This window comes from Pinus tabuliformis, chromosome 6, assembly GCF_031772625.1.
Source record: "Pinus tabuliformis cultivar Carrire ecotype Pingquan chromosome 6, CPIR1, whole genome shotgun sequence".
Lineage (NCBI taxonomy): Eukaryota > Viridiplantae > Streptophyta > Pinopsida > Pinales > Pinaceae > Pinus > Pinus tabuliformis.
The window spans coordinates 427668010-427681202 of NC_142292.1; positions in this window are offsets into that span (position 1 = coordinate 427668010).

The following is a 13193-nucleotide window of genomic DNA, read 5'->3' on the forward strand; positions in this document are numbered from 1 at the left end:
TTCAGTTCTGACCAGAACCATTGATGAGGAAGGCATCCCCATTCTTGTCAATGGACATAGGTTGAAAATTTACAAGAAGCCCCTCTCCAAGCGAGAGTTCATTGAAGATATGAATAAGACAGTTATGGTAGTGGAGCAGGTATTAGCCTCCACTTCACCCACTCACTGAAAAAGCAGGAAAAAAAGAAAAAATAATAAGGACCCAAGTGAAAACCTCCATGAGTCGCTTGAGTCCCATCATTGGGTTGAAAACCTCTTTTTAGGCGGCCCAGTGATGCAAAAAAATAAAGAAAGAAAGAGAATAAGATCCCTGGGTGAAATCCTCCTTTGGAGGCACCCAGGGTAAGCAATTAGGGTGAAAACTTCCATGAGGCCCCCTAGTTGTCTTTCAAAAAAAAAAAACACTGAAAAAAACAAGAGAAAAGGGAAGAGAAAATTGACTTTTAAAATGCATTGCAGGTTACAGGTGGACCACAGGAAGCAAGAGAAGATGCCACAAAGCCTCTTTCACCTCCTCCACACTCTTCTCCACCATTTCTGACCTTTCTTCCCCCTCACTGTGTGTTTTTCCGAACACTATGTATCCTACAGGAGGCCCTGTGTGTTCTACAAGAGACTTCTGTAGAAATCACAGAGAGCTAGAAATGGCTTTTAAAAATAGTTTGAGGAGCTGGGAAGTTTCATGAGGAGCATGTAGGCCCTCCTACAACTATCCACCCTCTTGGCTATCCATCCCACACCTGTACCACCTCATCATCATTGATTTCTTTCCTTCCTGCTAAAAAACAAAGAAACCGGTTCTTACAAAAAACAAACAAAATAAAAGGAACAACACCTCCAAATCTCACCTGTAGCTTACCAAATACCTATCCATCGCCATAAGCATCTTTGGTAACATCCTCATAACTTCTGGCACAAGAATCAGCTAAAAATTTTAAAGGGAGAAGCAGCTACAGGAGCTCCTGTAGGATTTCATGTAGCATTTGATCCCCTTAAAATCAAACCACAACAACAAAAATAGGTGTAGTCATATGATTGAAGAGGATATCTGAAGCCAGATCCAACCAAAGGGCACCTGCATGAAGCAAACAAGCCACCCATCAAGGAGCAGAAAGCGTACAACAGAGGGGATATAGGCATGCAGCAACTGAAATACGAGCATGCAGTAGCAAAGGAGCCAAGATGCACCATAGCATGAACATTTCACTTGTAGGTAAGTTTCTAACCCTCTCCTCCGTTGCATCTGTGTAATTCAAAAATATGCATAAGTAAATGAGATGGTTAGGATTTAACGAGAAAAGGTGGCCAATTAACTGGCCACCCTCATCTAGTTGACTGCAGCCATCCCGAGATGCCACCACACGTGTGCCTAGTCAACTCATAGAAAATCCAAAGGACAAGTACTGGAGGTTATACAAACTTCGATGAACTCTGATGTAATGATGGGAAGTGATTGCAGGAAAGAGTCATGAAGAGCCATGATGACAGAGTAGTGGGGACCAACGGTTTGAAATTAGCAGCGTACCTTTTTGCCAGCTCACCCCATCACCGGAAATATCTCAAAGAAGACATAAGTATTCCTCCTCGAAACTCCTTCACCACTTTTCCTTCCATTTTTTCCTCACCCACTTAGCTGCAGCGAGCTCTATACCACCTCCATAACATCAAAACCATTGTTCTCTATCGCTTTCAGTCATCCTTCTGCTATCGGTGTTCTACAGGAGTAGGAACAAGTTCTGCAAGAGCACCTACAACTAGTTCTAGAGGAGCACCTATAGCCAGTGCTATAGGAGGGGCAGCAAGCAGTTTTTAAGGAGGAAACACAGGGTTTTTGCTCAAATTCTGGCTTAAAGAGATAGGTTCTATACAGACCCACCTTGATTATTAATATGTGCAATGAATGATACAATTTTAAGGGGAATTGGGCCTGTAGAAGGAAAGGAAGTCCATAAAAACATTTCTACCTGTTTTCTTAAAAAACACAATTTTTCTCTGTTTTCCTGTTTCTTCAAACTTCTTGTCTCCATCTCTATTTTGGGTGTTCAAAGGGGTAATAAGAAAAATGATAGGGGGATTCATGAGGAAGGAGCCCACAAATTTAGTTGGGATCCATGAGCATCCTGAGGTGGTAGCCATTTTCAACAGAGCAAATTGGATGCCATTTTTCAAAAAATTTCGAGGGTTTGATGAAGAAGTAGCTCAGGAGTTTTCCATTTCTTTAGTCCCTCACTCAAGGACCCATGCCACTACTACTTTGAGGGGTCTCTCCATGGAAATCATCCTAGAATTTATCAGTAGGGTTACTAGCCTCCCCCTTGGACTACCTTGGAGCAGAGATGAAAAGCCAATGGGACAAGTTGCCAAGAAAACCTTCTTCCAACCAAAAGAACATCCTGCATTAGAAGAACAAGCATACCTTACCCTTGGGATGAGGTCAGTTACCAAATCACCAAGTATATTTCCTATGAAGGGAGGTATAACATAGTTTATAGCTACCATTTTAGACTTCTCCATGAGCTGAGATATGGCATGAACACTCCCACACCACAAAAACTTAGCATCCCCTATTTTCTCCTGCAGTCCCTCATAGACTCTAGCATTAAGTTGAGGGCATGAGGTCCAGATCAGTTGGCTCACCATGGGTTAATTAATCTGTTAGTGGAAGAAGCCCTCTAAACCTTCAAAATCCCCATAGCATGGGAAATCTTCAGAAATATGACAGGAGAAGATGATATAAAGACCCTCATGTATGACCACAATCCTTCTGAAAGTGAGGGGGAAGATAAGCAAGGGGAAGAAGGGGAGGAAACTGAGGAGCAAATACAGGAGGAAGACACTAAAATAGAGAAGGAGGAAACTAAACCAGAGGAGGAAGAAACAAAAATAGAACAAGAGAAAACAAAATTAGTAGAGACAGAGAAGACAAAAGGGGAGGAAAAAGGCATAGAAAAGACATAAGTGTCTCCTTAGACCCTAGAAAGGGAGGCAACAACTGTTCTTGCTACCCTCAACACCCTAGTTAAACCCAAGCAAAAGAGGGAGAGGAAAACATCATTGTATTTGAAGGCTTGAAAAAGCACAAGGATAAAAACAGGAAAACCATAGCCATCTTCAAAAGTTCCTATTGTAATTAAAGATTCACCCACTGACAAAGGGGAAGAATCTCCCTCTAAAACCCCCATCACATATGAAAGAGGAACTCCCAGATCCTCCACTTGGAAGGAAAGAGTGCAACTACAGGACTCAAAAACTGCTCTATAGGAGGCATAGACTGTTCTACAAAAGACCCTAACTAAGCTACAGGAGACAAAAAAACTTGAGAAAAGGGTGGAAGAACAGTCAAAGGGGAAGGAGAAAACAACAGAGGCTCAAAAACCTGACCCCTAGCCTAGTTTGGACTCTTACTATAATCTTCTTGAGGGGGGGGGGAATCATTCCACAGAAATTTGCAGTCCCACTCTTATTTGAGTTGGAGAAAGAAAGGATAAGGACCCATATATGGATGCAAATCACCAAATCCAAGGGGGTAGAGGATATTGGCCACATGGAGAACAAGCTTAATGAGATGGGTGGGGAGTTAAGTGGTGTAAGACACAGAGAGGCAATCACAAGAACTCACTTGGAAATAGAAAATGCATTACTTAGAAGACAACTGCAAGAAAAGGAAACACAATTGGCATGCATGGCCAGCTGGTCTATGGAGGCACTATAGTGTAGAACACCAACAAAATCATATGGAGTATACCTCAAATACTAGTGGCTACAGTTTCAGATCAAGACTTTGGCACAGAGAGGCACAATGCCTTTTCAAGATTACAGACAGTTCATGGACCTACGTGACCAAATTTCAGTAGAAGATAAGGCAAAGATAACAGAGTTCTATTTGCATAACATGGCCCTCACTGATATGAACCTATGGGATCCCAATGCTAGGCTAGGGGACCTACAACTAATGGCCATGGCATCATGGATGAATCATGAAGAATTAAGGGTAGCAGAGATAAGAAAGGTGATGATAAAAGAGAAAAACGAACCCTTAATGATCAGAGCTGAGCCCTCAGACCCCATAGCTCTCATCAATGCACACCAGCTGCTTACAAATCATCCTCAAAGTACCCCTAAGTATATCAATGATTAGGTTCAGTCCATTGCACATTTTGAGGACATGGAAAGATTACTTGGAGATGACTGCATTCATGCTTGTATGAGGAGGTGGAATACACTTCCACACATCTTACATATAAGGGAGTATCACTCCCCAACGAGGATGAAAGAAGCATTGAGGAGAGTGCCACTGTACAAGCACTCTATGCAGAGTTTGAGGTCATTAGGATTTGCCTCAAACTAAGTCCCCCACTGCTGCTAGGATTGCTAGAGGGCAGAAAAGAGGAAGAAGAACAATAGCAGTGGGAAGAAGTGGACAGAAAGGTGGGATTCCATGACAAAGAAGAGGACCTCACATCAGAAGCATGGGATGTCAGGGAGGCCATCAGGGCCATCAAAGATGAGGAGATGGACTAGTTGTTGAGAGGATGAGCACCACATTCAGTAGGGGGGTGATGATGAGCCCCATAAATGGGTAATTATATGGGATCATTTTGCCTCCTAACTTAGCTTAATCCACCATTCTCATTCTTTTATTGCATTTTTTTTATTATATTTATGCTAATAGAGTGAGTTGGGTTGGTCATTATGCCTTGAAGTCTAATGTATGCTTAATGCATATTTTTGGTCAATTTTGAAGACAAAGTCAAAGATTTAATGAACATTTGGCAGCAAATATTCGAAGACAACAAGGGAGAGTATTTATAGGAGGGTGTCCCCCCATTTATGACTCCCTACTTCAAATTCTCCTTCAAGAAAGCTCGAAGCACAAGCAGCCACATCAATGCACCAAAGGGGCAGCCAAGCAAGTGGAGGTTACTGTTGTTTATCTCAAGTTTTGGAAGCCAAGCCTCCCTGAATTTAAGTGAGCTCTTGGGAGCTCTAGTTATATAAGTAGAGAGGCCTAGGGCCTCATTAGGTTGTTTAATATCAGTCAAATTTTCGAACTTTTGTTGCAATTTTTCTTTGCTCAACTCCGAGCTTACTTTTGTGGACATTTTCATGTAATCTTACTATTATTTTGTTAATGAATATGATATCTTATTCAAGCTAGCACTGAGTTACCTCAGAGGGCTGAAGCTCTTGGGTTAGGGCCCAATCCAAGTATCCAAGCACCTCTTGTTTTGTAATTATATTTTTTGCTTCAGTTTATGAATTAATTGTTGTTAGATAGATTTCTGTCTTGGTTAAGAATAGGTTTCTTTTGGTGATTTAAAATGGTTGTTGTTGAGCGATAAAAAGGTGTCTTTTTGACTCCTAATTACCTTCACATTAATTATCAACCCAGGGACGAATTTTTATTTCAAGAGTGTACTTAGTCTGAGGCAGCTATTTACTCAAGAGTAATGTTTTGCAGTATAGTGCTTAAAATCCAAGAGTAAATAAAAGCTGGAAAAGAAATATAACTACAACAACATAAACTCAAATGCTCTAAAATCCAACTATTCACTCAGAAAACATCAATTTAGGATACAGTAGCAATAACTCATTCCTCTAGAGATTGATGCAATTGAAATCAAACTAGAACAAGACAATCAATCTGGGAATGAGGAAGCAATAACCAATGTTCTCTACAGTTGACAGTCCTGCTTTAAAGCAATTAAAAGGAAATAGAAATTGAACTAAAGTTGCCATTGAAAGTAAACTAGGAAAACTCTTTAAAAGAAAACTATTGCAATTAATCAACAGAAATGAACAACAAAGTAAATGGACAGCAAACTGTAATTAAAGGAATCGAATAACCAACAATCTATAATGAATATCAAGGTCTGGAATGAACAACGAAGCTTTACATTTGAAATGAACAACATAACAATATACATTGAGAAGGATGATAACCTCTATCATGATGGAAAAGAACAGCCACGCGATTCAATCTCAGCTTGTGCAATAAAACAATTTCATAAAATATTATAACAGCTCGCTGCAAAAACATGAAACTGTAAGGCAATATGATTCAAAGAAATAAGAATTAAATCAAACCATCACACGACGGAAATTGGAAAGATATAATACACAGCAGCAGCATAATCCACCAGTGGTTGGGCCCTTAGCCGCCAGCGGATGCTGCTGGGCTACTTCAGATGAGAAGAGTGAACAACAACCCTTTTATTTATTCATCATCAAACTGTGAAATTATTACAACAGCTAAAGCTTTGAGAATTACAATGGAAATGCAACAATCTCCTTTTCCTCCTATTCTATCCTATCCCATCATCATTCTTGAATCTCTAATTCTGAATCCTCAATTCTCCATCATTTTTCCATCCCCCTCTCTGATCTCTGTTTTCATTTAAATAGAGAGAGATCAGAGAGAAGTTACAACAGAGATAATTACAACATGATTTCTATTACAAAATTAGATTGTTTCCAACCAATTGATCAACAAGAAGATATATTTCCATCCATCTTTCAACAAGAGCAAGGCGAATTTGGCTTTGCAGCTGAGATTTGGAAAACGGCCACACAGCGAATCTGAGAAAATTATGCTCAAAGAACCCATGTTTCTCTCAATACAAGTTGAATTTGGGCAAAACGTTCCTTACTAAAGTTAATTTGGTCCATTCTAGACAAAACCCATGTTCTAGATTTTCCAGATTCATCTTCATTTGCTCAGAATCTCAACCGAAAAACTGTCACTTCTTATTCCAGCGCATTTCTAAGTTGGCACTTTTAATGATCAAATCTTCAATCTGGAAATTATCTTGGAGGCTAAAAATGGTGAATAATGTTATAACCAATTTATTAAACTTTCATTGATAAAGTCATGCATAATCATCAATTTATTAGAAATAAAGGAGAATAAATAATATTTTTACATAAGAGCATAAATCATTGTAAAATAGAATTATATGATAAATTATGATAAATGACGTGATGAAGAATGGTAGAAATGGGTGGAATAAGCGTTCAAAAGTGACAATAATAATGGTATATTAACGACCCAACAGTTGTTTCCATTTCAGTTTGCTGTAGTAGGTTAAACAGTGATAGGAAAAAATCAAAAAAGGCCATCAACAGAGCCTTGGCCTCCTTTCCTCCCTCTGGGACCATGAACTGAGGCCAAGACCCTCTTGTTGTAACAAAAAACATAGATTTGCCTCTTCCATATGATTTCTAGTGTTGCAGTTCCTTAGAAGGTTCATGCTTCGCTGTAGATCTATGTCACCATGCTCATTTATGTTTTTTCAATAAATTTCCTTCCATGATTTCGTTCCATGTAGCATTTCTTCCAACATTTTCTTTCCTAGATCAAAGTTTAGCTTAGCTTGATGAAAATTCTGCTTTTTTTATGTATCTAGTTTCCTTGCTTGCTTACATTCAATTTTTGTTTTAGTTCTCTTGCAACAATCCTCTTCTCAAAATAATCCAGCCCACTAGCCATCACCATTTCTCTTTGATTTATGTTCCACAGGTCACCCAAAGTCCCTCACAAATCTGTCCTAGCTTGCTGCACTTTTCTCATAAACATTCCTTTCTTCCCTTGAACAAGTCCAACCACATTTCTCTCTCCCAATCCTTCTTTATGAACCCTAGACACCTCAACACATCCTACTAGCCTTCATCTACCCTTTCCACTTGCTTTCCTACCTTCAACACCTCCAAAACTACTCTCAGCATCCTCTTGTAGACCTCTTGTAGACCTCCTATAGATCCCCTGTAGCCTCTTGTAGATTTTCCTGTAGGTGTCTTCTCGAAGTCCGATTACAGGAAAAGCCTCTAGAAGGCCACCTTTGTTATGAAACCAGCTCAAGAAAAGATAGAAAAGATAGATCAACACCTTAGAATTCAGCCTCTTCGAGGGGGCAACCTCCTTTACATTAAATAAATGAACAATTATTCGATGATTCAAATGACAAAACCTCCTTTCTATATATAGGAGTCTAAAGATTCACAATATAATCCAGCCGACCTAACAATAAAAATATAAAGCCACAAAAATAACAATAGAGGGATTCTATGGGGCACAGAAATAACAATATGGGGGTAATAGGGGCACAACAATATAAATAAGGGGTATAACTACAATAGTAATGGGGTAATCACTAGTATTATAGGGACCCAACATGCCCCTCTCCTTCAAAAAAGTGTTGTCCTCAATGCTTGAGTAGTTCTGGATACTTCTGCATAAAATTCTCATCCTCCCATGTGGAATCTTCAGCGGATAAGTTCTTCCACTTGATAAGATACTTTGAAATTGATCGATTTCATAGTTGTCGAGTTCTTGTTTCTGTGACTGCTTCCGGTTCCAATATAATTTTTCCTTCCTCGTCAAGTTCTGGCAATATTGTTTGAATTGGGAGCTTGTCGCCTATAACCTTCTTTAAACATGAAACATGGAAAACTAGGTGCAATCGAGAAGCTGCAGGAAGCTCCAATTTGTATGCCATAGTACCAATATTTTGCAACACCTTGTACGGACCATAATACTTTGGTGATAATTTATTATCCTTCTTAGATTGCTTTAGGGACATTTGCTTATATGGTTGTAGCCGTAGGAATACCCAATCACCTACATCAAAACTTCTTTCACTGTGATGTTGATCTGCCTGTTGTTTCATTCTATTTTGTGCCAACACGAGGTTATCCTTTAAGAGTTGGAGGACTTGTTGTTGATGTTCGATGTGATGTTCCACTGCCTGAACCTTAGAATTTTCTCTTAAATATGATGTGATGGATGGTGGTTGATACCCATAAAGTGCCATAAATGGGGTCATTTTTGTTGTTGTATGGAAGGAAGTGTTATACCACCATTCAGCTAGAGGCAACCATTTGACCCATTGTGTCTGTTTATCAGATACAAAGCAACGAAGATATCATTCCAAACATTTGTTTACTATCTCAGTTTGTCCATCAGATTGAGGATGATAAGATGAGCTATGAGCTAACTGAGTACCAAGACAAGAAAATAATTCTGTCCAAAAATTTCCAGTGAAAATGGGATCTCTGTCACTTACAATAATCTTTGGGTTTCCATGTAGCTTTTGAACTGTTTCCATAAAAGCAGTAGAAACTGTGATGGCTTTAAATGGATGTGATAATGCACAAAAGTGTGCATACTTGGTAAGTCTGTCAACTACCACCATGATGACACTCTTTCCCTCAGACTTGGGTAAACCTGTGATAAAATCCATTGAAACCTCCTCCCAATGCTGGCTTGGAATGGATAAAGGTTGTAATAGACCAGGTGTCTTAATTGTTTCAACTTTATTTTGTTGGCAAACCAAAAATTCCGCCACAAACTTTTGAATATTTGATTTAAGGCCATCCCAAAAAATTTCCTTCTTAACCCTGTGGTAAGTTTTTAAAAATCCTGAGTGCCCTCCTAAGGGAGAAGTGTGCAATTCCATAAGAATCTTTTGTTTTAGCTGGGAATTCTTACAGAGGTATAAGCGATATTTGTACCATAACGAATCATTTTGCCAGCTAAATGTATTATAAGTACTGGAATCTTGTTGTAGCTTTCGAATAAGTGCCCACACTTCTACGTCATTCTTCCATTCCTCCCTTGCTTCGTTTATCCAATCTGGTTGGATAATAGAAATGGCACACAACATGCTTCCACATCCTCATCCTTTCTTGAGAGTTCATCTGCCACCACATTTTGCTTCCCTTTTTTGTAGATGATTTCAAAGTCATAACCCAACATCTTTGTGACCTACTTTTTTTGCTCTTCAGAGGATAATCTTTGTTCTAAAAAGTATTTAAGGCTATCATGATCCGTTTTTACCTTGAAGTGTCTTCCCATTAGGTAGGGTCGCCATTTCTTAAGTGCATGGAGTATTGCCAACATTTCCTTCTCATAAATAGCTTTGCTTAAAAACTTTCCCTTGATTGGACGACTTTCAAAAGCAATGGGTCTTTCATCTTGCATTAGAACAGCACCAATTCCATTTCTTGAAGCATCACATTCCACAATAAAGGTTTTTGTGAAGTCTGGTGTAGCTAAGACTGGTGCTTGGCACATTGCCTCTTTAAGATGTTCAAAGGCCTTAGTTGCTTCCGGAGTCCATGAAAATGAATCTTTCTTCAATAATGTTGTTAGAGGTGCTGCTATTCTCCCATAATTCTTAACAAACTTGTGATAATACCCTGTCAACCGAAGAAATCCTCACAGATGCTTTATGGATGTGGGGATTTTCCATTCCTTAATTGCTTTAATTTTGCTAGGGTCTACCTTAACTCCTTCATGAGATACAATATGACCCAAATATTCCACCTCCTGGACTCCAAAGAAACATTTGGATCTTTTTTCATATAATTGTTTCTCCTCCAATAGTTGTAGCACCTTGTCAACATGTTCAACATGATCCTTCCAAGACTTGATATAGATTAGTATATCATCAAAAAATACTAACACAAATTTTCTAAGGAATGGTTTGAAAATTGAATTCATCAAACCTTGAAATGTTGAAGGTGCATTGGTAAGGCCAAAAGGCATGACCAAAAATTCATAATGACCCTCATGAGTTCTAAATGTCGTTTTCAGAATGTCTTCAATCTTCATTCTGATTTGATGATATCCTGAATGAAGATCCAACTTGGTGAAGTAAATTGATCCATGCAATTCATCCAGTAATTCATCAATGACAGGAATGGGGAACTTATCTTTAATAGTGAGCTTGTTGAGCTCCCTATAATCCGAACACATGCACCATGATCCATCCTTCTTGTGCACCAATACTACTGGAGCTGAGAAAGAACTTTGACTCGGTTGAATTATACCAGCCTCTAGCATTTCTGCAACCATACGTTCAATTTCACGTTTTTGGACATAGGGATATCTGTACGGCCTGATGTTTGGAGGAACACTTCCTGGAATCAAATGAATAGCATGATCATGATCACGCATAGGTGGGAGACCTTTGGGAGTCTCAAATACCTTGGAATGATGTCCAGGACTTTTCGGAGATCTGGAGAAATAGATGATTCCAATGTGGAAGCTTTGTCATGCCATTAGAGCTGATTATCTTTCCTGGTTTCCCTGCAATACCCCTTAATTCAACTTCCTTTCCATCCATAGAAAATTTGATGAAAATTTCTTGAAAATTAAAAGTTATTGTACCCAAGGATTGTAGCCATTGGACTCCTAGTACAACATCATCACCTCCCATTGGAATGGAAAGCATTGGGCTAGTCAATACATATTCTCTCATGGATAGCTTGATATTATGGCACTTTCCAGAGCAATTTATTGTTCCTCCATTTGCAATCATCACTTGACACTCTAGTGCTGGATATAGGAAGCAATTCAATTCTTTTGCTACCCTACAATGAATAAAAATGTGGGTGCTTCCTGAATCAATCAACACTATTACCTTTTTCTTCTTGATTTCTCCTTCTATCTTGATGGTTTGAGGAGTGGTAATTCCCACAATGCATTACAAGATATGTTCGGATTTATTTATTCTTCATCTAGGCTTTGTTCCTGGAGTATATCCTCTTCTTTTGACCTTTCTTTCTCCTTTTCTTCTTCCTCTTCACAATCTATGTAGAATAATTTCTTCTCAGCACACTTATGACCTTTTGTGTATTTGCTATCACAACTGTAACAAAGCCCTTTTGCTCTTTTTTCTTCCAATTGTTGTGGTGTCAACCTTGTAGGTTGTGGAAGACTAGGGGCAACAACACTTCCGTCTTTATAGTTGTGAGTGGTATGCTTCCTAGTTGCCAAAATTTTGCTTTCCATTTTTCTTGCTAACCTGAATGCCTTCTCTAATGAATCAGGTTCCCAAAGGCGCACATCATGTTGGATATTATCCTTTAAAGACCCTATGAACACATCAATCCTATGCTCCTCTAGAATATCTTTTACCCTTATGTTCAACTTTTGGAACTCCTCAATGTGCTCCATTATTGAACCCTTTTGTTTGAGACTTATCAATTGGCTAAAAAAAGTGTTGCTTTTTGTATCCTCATAATGTGCTATAAATTCTTCTGTAAAAATTGCCCAAGTGATAAATTGTTTATGAGAACAAAGCCATTGATACCATACAAACTGATTTGGTTCCAAATATACAGTTGCCATATGTACCTTTTGTGCGTTTTTCACATTATTGAGATCGAAGAATTGCTCCATCTGTAATATCCATGTGGCGGGATCCTTGCCATCAAACTTCCTCATATTGATTTTTGGAATATGGTGATCCTTCGATCCAACATTAGCGTCTATGGAATCATGATTAACATTTATTTTGTTCTCATCACGAGTTTTCTTTACTACCTTTTCACCATTAGTAAGTATTTCTTATAGAAAATTTGTCAAATCTGTCTTCAAATCTGCCATGCATGTCTTCAAATTTGTGTTCAAATCTATCTTCAAATTATCCATCTTAGCTTCCATGCCATTCATCTTAGCTTCCACGCCATTTATCTTATCTTCTGTTAACTTTTGTGAGCGTGAAATTTGTTGCACTTGTTCTTGTAATTTTGATATATCATGTAGCATTTCTTCCTCTTATTCATGAGTCATGCTAGAGCTTTCAGGTTCCTTACTAGGTGTTTGCATTTTCTTTCCTCGGGGCATCAGTTACTTTTTTCACTTTGTAGGAGCTCGATATTGCCTCTGATGTATCTATGTACTTTCCAATCATCTAGTTCTGAATTTGTGACTTGTAGTAGCTCTCTGTGTCCTCTTTCCAATGCCACCAATCTGATCCAAATTGGATTCTCCAAGAAAGAGTTATGCACAATCTCCAAAGATGACCTAATTATAGACCTTCCAATAAGAGAGAACTTTTATGAAGTGCCACGTGTACAATTTTTGATCTTTGGTTTTGAAAAAGATATAAAAGAAACTACAGTCCATCCTCTTTCTGTACCTTCTTACGAAATTTCAATCTGATTCCCAGAGAGAAAGTTATGACGATTTTCCCCAGGTCACCTGTTTTGGATGTAATTCAGGAGTCTGCAAAAAGACCAACTTCCTCAGATCATATCTCCGCAAATATAGCGCGAAAAACTCTGAAATTCGGACCCAAGGTTTAGCGCGATTTCTTCTCAAATGGGTTGTTTTTGCGACTTTTGAAATGTCATAGAAAAAAAGTTATAACGAAAATTCCACTATGACCTGTTTGGAGCAGCGAAAC